This window comes from Carya illinoinensis, chromosome 1 (assembly GCF_018687715.1).
Source record: "Carya illinoinensis cultivar Pawnee chromosome 1, C.illinoinensisPawnee_v1, whole genome shotgun sequence".
NCBI lineage: Eukaryota > Viridiplantae > Streptophyta > Magnoliopsida > Fagales > Juglandaceae > Carya > Carya illinoinensis.
Window position 1 is genome coordinate 34,261,901 of NC_056752.1, and position 13,481 is coordinate 34,275,381.

The 13,481-nt window shown below is 34.2% G+C and overlaps 1 long non-coding RNA gene across 4 annotated transcripts; it reads right to left on the reverse strand.

Moving 5' to 3' along the window:
• Positions 1 to 159: 159 nt before the first annotated feature.
• LOC122315858 lies at positions 160 to 7,288 on the reverse strand. Of its 4 annotated transcripts, none has more exons than XR_006244185.1 (6): positions 7,132 to 7,288; positions 6,769 to 6,860; positions 3,659 to 3,782; positions 952 to 1,124; positions 631 to 737; positions 160 to 535 (listed from the first exon to the last, which is right to left on the reverse strand). It is a non-coding gene; the product is annotated as an uncharacterized LOC122315858 (long non-coding RNA). The 4 variants fall into 4 exon arrangements; XR_006244184.1 differs by having other exon boundaries at positions 6,769 to 6,908; XR_006244183.1 differs by lacking the exon at positions 6,769 to 6,860.
• Positions 7,289 to 13,481: the final 6,193 nt, after the last annotated feature.

Below are 13,481 nucleotides of genomic sequence, written 5' to 3' on the forward strand. Positions count from 1 at the left end.
CTTTACAGAACAAAAACTATGCACGGATCAACAAGATAAAAGAACAAATATAACAAAAATTACAAGAAACAAGTATGAACAATAAAGAGATAAGAAAGCAAGGAATGAACATACCGAGATACGTGGTTCGACCCTAATGGTCTACGTCCACGGCAGGAATGGTCTCAGAGATTTTTATTGATAAATCAATGAATCACAGAGAAACCTCAGTTAATAGTGATACAAGACCCTTTCAGTTCTCTCACAGAAATCACACATATTTCTCCTCCCAAGAGCAAACCCTAGAAAACCCTAGAAATCGCCCTTTCCTCTTCTCTCTACCTCTTTGTTTTCAGCCAATACAATAAATGAGTTCGGTGTATTAGGGTTACAACACATAAGTGAATATATATACGGTACAACATATTTGCAACACGTGTATTACATCCAGCAGCTCAGCACATCTATTCAGATTCACGGCACAGGCTCCTCACATGCCTGTTAAGGCTAATTTAAAGTTTCAGGGAACCAAATCGAGCCACAAGATCTATATTCACTTAATCACATAATAAACTCATTAGTAATTAAAGGCAACAAAAGAAATGTATTGACATACATATTACAAGAAGGAATAGAGTTTTGGCATCTTACTTTATTTTGGTAGACTTGGACTTCTAAGTCGAAAAATAAGATAATATTGAAGTGGACTTTTTGGTAGGCTTTGGACTTCTTGTACGAGCAACTTTGTTTTCTGCAATCTGCATCGACATATCTCTTTCAATCAGAAAGTTTCTCATAAAGTATTGAGTAATTTAAACCACCCAACTTTTCAGTGATAGTTTGAAGTGGATCAGATACCATTTGTCTTACTTTCTCTAGAACAGAAATCCCTCAAACATGAAATGTATGCCACTTACTAGGACATACCCAAATACTTTGAACCAAAAACCAATTAGAGGGGAATTTTCTTACAAATGGAGTAGGCACAAAACAGAATCGCCTTGAAAGCTTCAAGAATTGTCAAATCTAGTTGACAAATGTTTCAGCCGATGATGGCTTTCAGCATGCAAACAACAAGATAATCAAAGAACTGAGCAGATCACAACTTTCTTCCTGTTGTCCCAAACTCCTCCAAAATCTCTAAACTACAAACAACAAGGCCAACAACGAAAGAGTAGTTGCTGAAGAGATCCATAATTTGCGAAGAAGTTCATAATCATGCAAATAACTAGTGCACATTAATCAATTCCTGTGTCCAAAATCCATTGACATCTTGTATCAATGAGTTACACGCACCAATCAGGAGAAGAAAATGAGTTAGATGCATACAGAAAGTGGAACAAATAATTAGAATACCTAGAGCAAAACTTCCCTCATTATAAATTCACAATGTGGTTGCCAATTTGGGGAAGTAAATAAGATGCAAAGAGAAAAGAACTAGAAGGAAGCCTTTAATGGTCAATTTGTTAAGAGGTAATGATATTGCTACTTGAGAATGTTTGCAAATTGGTTTGTGCGATGGGACTCCCCCCATATAACTTAAAAGGTGATATCAAGCTGCCTAGGAGGCTGAAGAATAATGATGCAGTGGTTTTCGTGTTTGATTTTGGTCAAGGAAGTCTGATTTAAGTACAAAAAAATAAAACTAATATACGTGAGAAGCAGGATTCGTACCTATGTGGGCAGAGCCCACATGATTGCTAGTTGTGCCCGATAAACTCTGGCCCATGAGATATATATAACCACTCTGTATATATGTGTATGTGTATATGTATATGTATGTATATATATTATAATATGGAGATTATTTAGACACTTTTGTGATTACCAAAACGGAAAAGAGAAATTTGGATAAAATATTCTACACTGTCATTCTGTGTATTTAGACTTAGGATCTGTCCAGTTTTTCAAAGAAGCACCTCCTCATGTGTGGAATGAGTTTAGTTTTCTCCATAAATATAAATTTAATTTATAATTGCATCTTCAAACATTCTCCTATGGGCTGATGCCCCCTAGTCCAAGCACTGATCTATCACTCCAGAAGAAATGATATAAACGACTAAAAGTACTAGGGGTGGGCAAAAACTCCGCCAGCTTCGACTCCGACTCTGACTTTGGCCAATGTCCGATCCAATTCCGACTCCATCAGAATTAAAAAAATAAAAAAAAAAAAAAAAAGAGGAGTTCGGAGTTGAAGTTATTGTGAAAAAAATAGTCAGACTTGGAGTCGGAGTAAAAATTCGCTCCAACTTTCAAACTCCAAACTCCGACTAAAAAAAATATCTATGATTTCATTTTGTATCTGTCTAAGTCTTCAAAGTTCTCATTTTCTAACTGACTCAGCTGTGTGTCTCTCTAATCTGTTTGTCTATCTGTAGCTTCTCAGTGTGTATCTATCTCAATCTGTCTGTCAAGTTTGCAATTTGCTTTCTTTGCTTTCAAAATTCACCGTTGGAGTGAATTTTGATACAAATCCCCACTGAATCTTGGGTACAAATCCCCACCGCTCGCTCCTTTTCATCAATTGCTTTATTATTATTATTTTGGATATAGTGCACATATATAAGTATTCAATCTCCTTTCTTCATCTCCTCTGTTTTTAGTTTTCAATTTATATTTTTGTCAAGGCATCTTCCAGATGGACAAATGCATGGTGGCTTTGGGCCTTTGGCAGTGTTGAGGATGCACGGCATCACAAATGCACCCACTAAGCCATCTCTCTCTCTCTCTCTCTCTTAGGGGACAAGACATGAAGTTTTGTAGTGCATTCACATCGGTTTACTATGTGTTCAAGAAGCTCCTACAGATAGACTAAAGTTGCAAGCAGCTTCCCAGCACCCTCATAACCTACATTTTTTTTGCAACCACTTTTGAAAATCTAGAATTAGGATTGATTAAAAATGATCCTGCAACATCATCTCAATTAGACACTGAAGCTAAACCAGAATCATCAAAGACATCTCTAAATGAGGTTACTATGTCTAATATAGGTCCTTACTAGCTAGCTAGTAATTGCAATTTAAGATCAATACTTTTTAGACTTTTCAGGTACTACTATGGCTAAGACTTCACTACTTCTCCAACATATCAAAATCCAAAAAAAGATGTTCCCAGAATTGGAACTAAACCCACATCAAAATCCAGTATTGTAATAACAACAGTACGAGTAGTACCACTAGTAGTTGTAGTAAAATCTATCAAAATTGGAACTAAACCCACATTGAATTAAAGTCACTTTTATAACTCTCCGGTTTCCCCTCCTCTCACTTATAGAAGAAATAGTGTTCTGTATATAAGTTAATAAAAATAACAGTTGCAGAGTTTAACTAGCTAGACTTTCCATACAAGTAGGTAATTAGGTAATTAACTTATGTACTAACAAGGAGAAGTATAACTATTTCAACATATATTCAGCAAGAATCATTTTTTGATAAGTAAAGACAGAACAAATATGTATGATTGCACAACCATATTTATGGAGGGGACATGATACAAAATCCAAGATGTCAAAATAAGGATTTATTACGAATGCAAGAAACTAATGGTTGTAGATATGCATCTTACGTGTGTATAAACGTGCTTATACAAGACATGCATATTGGATAATTAACTAACAAGGATAGACACTAATAAAAAAAAAACAAGGATAGACAGAAATTAATTAACAACAAACACTTACACTTGTTTTCTAAAGATGGACCAAAATACATAGTTTGTGCTTCTTTGACTGTTGTGAAACTTGCAATGTTACCCGTGCAAATCGTGGTGTTCTCTTCCCTGTCCAAGTTCTTATGCCAAACTGTCTGAAGTTGAGCTCAATCAAAATAAAATGAGAAATATTAAAATGCAAACAACAATTTCTAGGTAGTTTGAAAAGAAATAGGAAAAAATAAATTACAGCAACCCTTTTTAAAAAACAAACAAGTTTTACAGTTTCAAGTGGAATGACATTTAGAGTATGGCATGCCACATCACATGTTATAGCAACCCTTTTTAATATACAAAATTTGCAGTTAAACAAGGTAAATTGCTTCCTTTATGCCCATTACAGTTTCAATAGTTTTTCATACAAAAAAATAACTTTGGTTGAGCAAAAGATGCAAATAAAAAATGGAGATGAAAATGACTGGTTAAAGGCCTAAAACAGAGTCCATTTTTCTGCACTACCATAGACAACTAGTAGCTTTAGTACATTCATGCTCTTAAACATCCCTTATTTAACCACAATCTCAACTATATAAACCAAGCATACTAGAGTTGAAGAAAACTTGAGAAGAACATCATTTGCAGAGTAGCTCTCAGCAAAACATCTACCTCACTAATGTTCATCAAAAGTTACAGGAGGAAAAACATCAAATTCCAATCTACTTGGATGTGTATAAAGTGTACACCTTACTTAACCTTCTTCACCATCAAGAAGGACAAGTGAAGAAAGGTTATACTAACATCACTGATGGCATATTCAAAATGTTGTGTTTCTACAACCACCAAGATATATATCTATCATTTAGGTCACCAAGAACCAAAATCAGAGAGGATCACAAGGCAAACATATATAGAGAGGATCAAGACCGATTTTAGAACCAAAATCAGAGCATCCACCCCTACACAATCACAAGGCAAACATATACATTGTAAAGTAATACATGTCAAACAAGTTTTTCTTGTAAAAGCATAATAACAAATACAAATATAAGCATTATTTACTCCCAAAACTCTCTATCAACCCAATGAACAAGATTATTGAGAAACCCAAAAAATAAACAAGATCATTAATCTCATGACAAGAAGAACGTGACCAAGAAGAACAAGTTGGACAAAATATTTATTAAGAATATTTATTGCTTAACAAGTTGGACAAAATAGCCTAAAACGTGACCAATAGTAATATTTATATAAATTGAAGCTTCACGAATTGCCACTGCCCAAAATTGCAACACGAAGGGAGCAATAAATAGCAAGAAGAGCCAACTTCTGTTCATAGTCAAACACAAAATAAAACCTTAATGTAAGCCAACTTGTGCATAAAACATAGAGCCCATAAGCAATACATATATATATATATATATATTGGCATATAAAATAGAGAGCCCATATACAAGAGAAAACTCTTTGTTAGAGCCAAATTCTATTCAGATCCAAACATGAGGCTCTAAAGTGGCATTAAACTCTACAAAGATTAGTACACACAAACCACGGATTAAAGGGTCCTAGAAGTCACCAAGAACCCAAGTGCATGCTTGCTAGAAATTACATTCATGCACATGAGCCTGATCAAGTGTAGTAATTGGCAACAACCTTAATGGCTCGAGTCAGTGACCATAAATGACCTTTTTAGACACTTATAAATCCTAGAACGTTTAAAGATAAGTGGAATTAGGTTTAGCACATTAGGATGCCTAGAAACAATCAAATGTTTACTACATAGCTAGTAGCTAGCAAGTCAACCTATCTACCAAGTATGATCCATGATCAGAAAGGACTATTTTCTTGGAAAATGTAATAAGCTTTAAACAATGGAAATGAAATCTATATTTTTTTTTGTAAGTAAATGAAAATCTATGTTTACTTACAAAAGCATGAGCAAAAGACTCATAGATATTAATAATACATGTAAAATTCTGAACTGGACTTAATTAATTAGCATTTTGTAACCCACATGTTCATGTACTCCAGTTCCTGCATGTCTCCTTTGCCAATTTGATCTAGTTTCTTGAGGTTGCATGCACGTTTTGGTTCAAGTTTAGGGGTATCCATACTAAAACAAAATTCTAAGTTCAGGTATTTTTAGAAAGCCTTATATCTTGGCTACATTAATAATCATTTCCATCCTACAGCCTTTACTAAATCCTCATGATTGTCAAAGAAGATCATCACCATCAATGATGCTACTAGGTTAATTTCTAAGTTCTTTTACCTACCTCCAAACTTCCAGAGATTACTACCCTCCTCAATGTGCATTTTCATTAGATGTGACTTAAATATTTCACAGCAGCTAGAGCTAGCACAATCCCAAAATCCATGGAGAAGAAAATTATATTAAAATTTGAAATTCAGCAGCAATACAATACTGGTTAATGTCTGAGAGAATTAATTTTGGGCCCACATTTTTATTTGGCGTACGCATGCAGTAGCTTCCCATGGCCCACATTTTTATTTGGCACATGCATGCAGTGGCTAATGTAGATAAAGCACTGCAATTCGTAACAAATTCACAATCAATCATGGAGAATATCCAAAAAAAGTGAACTTATCCAAATACATAGGAACTCCAAATCTGTGAAATCAAAACAAACAGAGATGAATGCAATAATTATTATAATAATTATTAAATGATCCTTATAAAGTATGCAAGGATAATTCTTTGCCAAAATTGGAAATGAAACAACCAATTAAGATTAAAGCTAAGAAAAAGAAAACAATTCCAACAGTAATTAGAACCACTAATTAGAACTGCCAACAATGGCAACAAATTTTCAATTTCATAAGCTGGAAGGACATTAAAACCCATGTTTCCAATCTTTGATTTCCACTAGTTAAGGAATGCTAAAAGTCATAAGGGAAAATAGCCCTTTACAGATATATTAACAGGAACCACAAGGAAATTATTTTTTAAGGATCTTAACCTCTAGCCTAGATTATTATTTTTTATAACTCATTTGAAGGATATTTCTACAAGATTTAATTATAAATTAATAAATTAGGTCAATTATTTATACAAGATGTAAGGGTAACATATTCAAAATAAATTAAACCAGTATCGGAATGTCTGTTTGTAAATGACTTTACCTTTCACTTGCAAATGAACAAGAAAAGCTAGCTAATATAGATAGCCAAAAACAGAGAGAGACAAAGATGGAACGAGGGAGAGAAGGGCAAAACTGATGGAGAAACAGACATAGGCACATGAGACACCGATAGAGAAGGGTCTGTGAGAGAAATACCATTACAAGAGTGAAAGGAGAAAAGAAGATAGCTTGTTGAAATAGAGACCAAGTGAAGGAGGTCGCACGCGATGTTGAGGCATGAAGGGGCAACTTAATCATAGAGAGAGAGAGAGAGAGAGAGAGAGAGAGAGAGAGAGAGAGAGAGAGAGAGAGAGAGAGAGAGAGAGGAACAATGAAAGGAGAAAGAGAGATGGAGGAGACTTACTGGCTGGGTGAGGAGGCGAAGGCTCGGCAGTAGGCGAAGGCTCGGTATAGGGGAAAGTGGATCAGGTGAAGGCTCGGTAGGGGGATTGGGTTGCAATCGAATGACGAGAGGAAGAGGTAATCACAAAGTCAGATTTTGTTTTGGGGGAGGGGGGGGGGGGGGGCTTTGAGAGTTGGGTGAAAATTTATGGAATTTGAAAGATGAGATTATTGCGGGGCGGGGGGCAGAAGTAGCTATATATAGTTATCTTTTGCGGCGAAAAATAGTAGCCGGAATTTGATTATCTTTTGGTGAAAAAAAATTTTTCCTGATAAAACAAAAATGTTAACATCATTTATCCATTCCATAATATTAACTGGTGGAAAAAAAATGTTTATGTCGCTAAAAAAAGTTTTTCCTCACCAATATTTTTCCACCACGATCATCTCATGGAAAAAAGTTGGGTTTTACTCCCACCAGGAATTTGGGTGTTAACAGCCCACTTTTTCCCACTAATGTATATTGTGTAAAAAGAAACAGTGGCAAAAGACTCTATTTGTTGTAGTGTGCATTTGGTTTGGTTCCAACTAGGTTTCCTCGAGAAATGGTTGGGTTTTGGTTTTGTTTCTTGGAGATATTTCATACATTGCTAAAACTGAACAATAAGTGATGTGGTGAGGTGTGATTGGTGCAATTGCCCTTGTGAAAATGATAGAAATGGCGTGGGATAGGGGCTGATTTGGTGCAATGCACATGAAGGTGCACCTAGGTGTCGATTGGTGGTGATTTGGTCATTGACATTACTTGGCTCTTAAATTCTTAATGACATGTGTTGGATCAAGCCTAATCTTCTAAGTTAGTTTAAGAATAATGCAAATCAACAATAGAACAAAATTGCAGATTATAAAAATGGGAAATAAATTAAAGAAAAATTATGCTAAAAACATGGTTTAGAGATTACTAATCATGTGTGAGATGATTAGTGGCACATCATGGGCTTGAGGGAAACTAATGGTATTGTGTATGTGAGTTTTAACTAGAAAGATAAAAATGAAAGACATGGCTTTTGGGCCTTGTAGGTTGGGCTTGTTGAGCCATTTGTGTAAGCCTTGAACGTGGGCTTTGGTGTGGGTTATTGAATTGACCTTATGTCCATATTTGAGGGCTCATCTATGGCCTCAAGGCCTACCAAGTTTGGGTCCAAATAACAAGTTTTTCTTAGGTTGGGCCGAAAGGCATTCACTCTCACTAAGTTAGGCCCAAAGGCTTTATGCCCACTATATATTTGGCTATAATTTCTAAGGTTCTTCAAGAGGGTCCAAAAACCTTTTAAATCTAAATAGGTCTAAGCTTATGGTATATATTCCTAGCCCATCACATCCTTAGTGATTGAAGGCCTTTAATTAAACACTCTTGGGCTTACCCTTAAATCCATCCATACTTAGCCCTTTATGCTTAGCCTACTAATAATGCCAAGTGTCATTACTATTGGCTTTTTGGTAGAAAATCCTAAAATAAAATACTAAAACTCTTCCAATAATTCAAACTAAACCCAAAGTGTGATTCTAAAGCTAAAAAATAAATAATAATCTCTAAAAATTTCCTAAAAATATAATCATCATCTTACACTAATTAGGATTAAGGAAAATAAGGTCAAGTCTTAATAGACCTTTCAAGTGGAGTGTTACACTTACTGAAACTGCTTGAGTGCATGTTTCAACACAATTTGGTGGTCACACGATCTAGGAGGTGGTAGCCCAGTAGGTTCCTCAAATATTTCCTCAAACTCTTTGTACAATTCAAATACTTATAGTTGATCAATTATGTTGTCTTGACAAGTTTCAGAAGGAAGCAACTGCAGTAACCAACCTTGTTTGCTTATTGATGAGACCTTCAAAATTGATGCCCTTCCTCCTCTATAAAAGTTTCACCAGTGTACAGACCTTGCAACAAAATCTCCTTTCCCAGCAACTAAAAATACATAATCATTTTCATGAAGTCCCAAACAATAAGACCAATGGTTCCTAAGTACTAAATCACATCCCCCCAATGTTAACATATTAAAAGACATAGGAAATTTATCACCCTGGACTTTAATCTAAGAGTTTTCACATCTTCCACTACTCAACAATTTCTCCCCATTTGCCACTTTCCCTTGCAATGGCACCCCTTCAGAAATTCTAAACTTAGCCAACTTAGCAACCTAATAATCCAGAAATTATGTGTGCTACTAGAATCGACCAGTATAACAACTGATTGAGTTCCTATCACCCCTAACAATCTCATGGTATTAGAACTTGGGGAACTAGAGATTGTATTAATGGATACTTCCAACTCTTCTTCTTGCCCTTCTCCATACACCTCTTCAGAAACATTTTCCACTTCATTCACAACATCCCCTTCACTGCCTTCATTGTTCTCAACTTGTAACAAGTATACCTTTGGACTTTTGTACACATGTGCATGATTCAATTTCTCCTCACAGTGATAACATAAACCCTTTATCCTTTTTTCATACATTTGCATTGAGGACTTTTCTAGACTAAAAATGACCCTTCTAAAATCCCTTCCCCACACTGTCAATCAACACCGAACTCTAATTGTCACTTAACCCTACAATAGGCTTGTAAGATCTTCTTATGCTCAACACATACTCTTATTAAATTTTGGCAAGGCCAAAAGCGGAACTTAGACTCACAAGATTGAGCATTCTAATGGGTAGTTTGATTTCATCTCATACCACTCAAGAAACAACTTAATTTATGTTTTCCCGAGAATCCCTCAATCTATTAGATAAACCTTCACATTGGGCCTTACAGGCTGATACTGTCGAAGTTTGTTTTAGCCTAGTTAAGGCTTCCATAGGATTCTTATATGATGTTGGCCCAAATCGAATGAGTAAGATGATGCTTAGGGAATGAGATAAGATGAGAATTCTGTTAATAATAGTAAGATGGTTGAGTCATCGTAAGATAGCTTGAGTTAATTACTTTTTGAATTTTTGGAAATGGAAGAGAAAAAGTTGAATAAAAAATATTATAAATTTAAAACATTATTATAATTTAATTTTTTTAATATTATTTTTATATTGGGATTTAAAGATTTTGATTTTTTTTTTTGTTTGAATGCTTGAGAAAGTAGTAATGATTAGTTTTAAAAAATTGTAATAATTAGTTTAAAAGTATTTGCATTTGAGTGATATTTTGAAAGGAAATGAGATTTGATTAGATGAGATGAGACAATAATTATTACCAAACATCCCCTAAAGCTTTGATAAAAGAACCCCAACTGATAAACTGCCCTCCATCAGTAGCATCTTGATACCAAATCATGGCTTCCCAATTAACGTGATACGAGGCCATCTAAAGCCTTTGGATTGGAGGAGTTTGATGGTAATCAAAATATTGGTTGGCTTTAAAAACCCAACCAGAGGGATTATTCCTATGGAAATTAGGATATTCTAATCTCACACCTCTAGGCAACAGTCTCATATCTTCTTGACATACCACTCTAGGCTCTTTCACATATCCCCTAGGTGACCCCATTCTACTATTCTCAATTAAAGTTATAATCATATATGTCATTTGATCTTACCTTTCTGTGATCACGTGTATGGATTGCTACTGATCCTTCATTTGTCTTTGCATTATCTACTGCTTCTGATGATTCACCTATTGCGCCTTCAATGAATTAGCTAAAGTTCCTTTAGCCATGAGAGGATCTTCCCTCTCTGATATCAACTGTTATGGGTTTTCTAGGCTATAGAAGAATCAAGAAAGGAAAAGAATTCAAGAATCCCTCGAGAATGATTTTATTTCGAGGAAAAATTATACTCCTCCAAGAATAAGGCTTCACAAGAATTTCCAGATCGTTTACAGGTATCCTTCTTGCCTTATATACAACGGTTGAGAACCAAAACGCATAGCAACACTAAAACACATAACGCATCGTTTAGGCTACTACAACAATTACACTGAAACATCGTATGACTAAAAATATAAAAGGCGCCACATCACTAACAATCCCTCCCTCTTATTTGCCTCTATATAAAAAACGCTCCATATTATTAATTTGGAACGCACCGTTCCTGCATTGTGACTTCAGCCAATTCTCCTCTTCTCGATAATTACCACTTTCTTCTTAATTTCCTCATCTCTCATCCATTTCAACAAACTCATAACATCAAACCATTTTACTACTATTCACAAATTATTTTATTATTATTCACATAATTTTCATCTAAACAAGTTCTTTCCTTGAGTTAATTTGTAGGTTTAAGGAGTAAAATTTTATATTTATTACTTCGACTTCAATTCAATTGAAGTTTGATATCGACTTCCGACTCTGCTTATAATGAAGTGTAAAATTCCATTCAATTCTAACTCAATCAAAACATGGATAATAATACCCTTATACTTCCTTTACTACTACTTTATTGCCTAGTTATTTTTTTTCCTTTTACTCTTTGAATATGAATTAAAAATCTCAAAACATGACTTTCTTACATAATTTAGAAGAAAATAAATTCAAAAAATAAATGTAATCATGTAATTTAATTGAAAATAATTTTAATTTTATAAAAATTGACATTCTTTTGCTCTCTGGATCAATTTTTATAAAATTAAATTTATTTTTAACTAAATTACATGATTACATTAGTTGATTAAATTTATTTTCTTTTAGATTATGTAAGAATTTCATGTTTTAAAATTTTTAATTTAGATTCAAATAGCAAAAAGAGGAAAAAAATTGTATAATAAAACATTAGTAAAAATGTATAAGGATATCATTATTACCTTAAAAGATAGTAGAATCGGAAGCAATGTCGGGTTTTGGTGTCCAAATTGAGTGATGAATGTTTTGGAATTCTTATTAATGGGCTTCGCAGGTTCAACGAGTAAGGTCTAGTTTGGTTACGCAGTTTAGATGAGATGTTTTGTTAAAAATTGAATAAAATATTATAATATAATTTTTTTAATATTAGTTTTGTTTCAAAATTTGAAAAAATTTAATTATTTATTATATTTTGTGTGAAAGTTTGAGAAATTTGTAATGATTAGATTAGATGAGATAGTTTGGTTATATGTAACCAAATCGGTTTTAAATTTTTTATGTTTTGTTTTTGTTTTTTCTTTCTATGGTTTTTTAAAAAGCACCTGCTCCAACTCGGTACTAATAGGCTTCATTTGGAGGTTGAAATGAGATGAAATTGAATAAAATATTGTTAGAATATAATTTTTTAATATTTTTTATTTTGAAATTTGAAAAAGTTGAATGATTTATTATATGTTATTTGAAAGTTTGAGAAAGTTGTAATAATGAAATGAGATGAGATGGTTCCACTAAACAAAACCGGGCTTAAGTAAACGTTCCTTGTCTGTGCATGATCCGTGGTGTTTTAGGTTCCGTTTGGGCAGTAACTATCTATTATTTTATAATTACTTTTTACATATTTTACACTATTATTAACTTCTATTCATTATTTTTTTACTTATATTCACAGAATATCTAAGATTATTTCACTATCTAAACACAATCTTAACCTATCATTTTCTCGGGAGAGATAATTCACATTAGTGTAGGCAAAATTTTTAAGTAATTTTTAATTAATTAATAAGTTCATCTCTATATCCAAACACAAGTACCTTAACCTAGCCAACAGCCCCGGCCGGCCAGTACTATCCGCAAGGCAATTTTAGCTGCATGCGTGGATATCGAATATTCGTTAATCCCACTCATGACGCTGATCAGGCAGGTTTGAATATCTTATTCAAGTTGCGAGTTACTTTAACATGGGCTGGTACTTTTCTTCAAGGTATTTAGGTGAGCCAGCTAGCCCTTTGATTGATGGTGAGAACCCGGAGCAGCGCCGGGGCCCGGGGTAGCTAGGCAGGCTGATCCCTGAAATATTGCAGTGTATTAATGTTAGGATATAACTCTCCCTCATCGTGTCTGCATTTATATTAATTAGTCATGGAAGATGGCCGGTACTCATGTTACCCCATTTTTACCGTACGATCATTATTGTAGGGATTGAAAGTAACTTAATTTCCCCCACCTAATCATTTATTTGCAGTAAAGCTGCTAGCTGCATATATGCATTTATTGATCATTCTAATCCATCACATGGTTTCTAACTGCGTGGACTTGAACGCTGAAAACCATACATCGTCTCAATTCTCAGGAAACCATCAATATTAGATTTCTGATTTCCGTATGTATTATATGTTGCATGCATGTTACGCACGCACGCCTGCACTAATTGAAAAAATTTTCTTTGTTGATCTATATATATATATATATATATATGCATATATGCAGATCGAAAGAATGCATGCAGATCTCTAAGGATTTCTGCTCATGTCAAATGT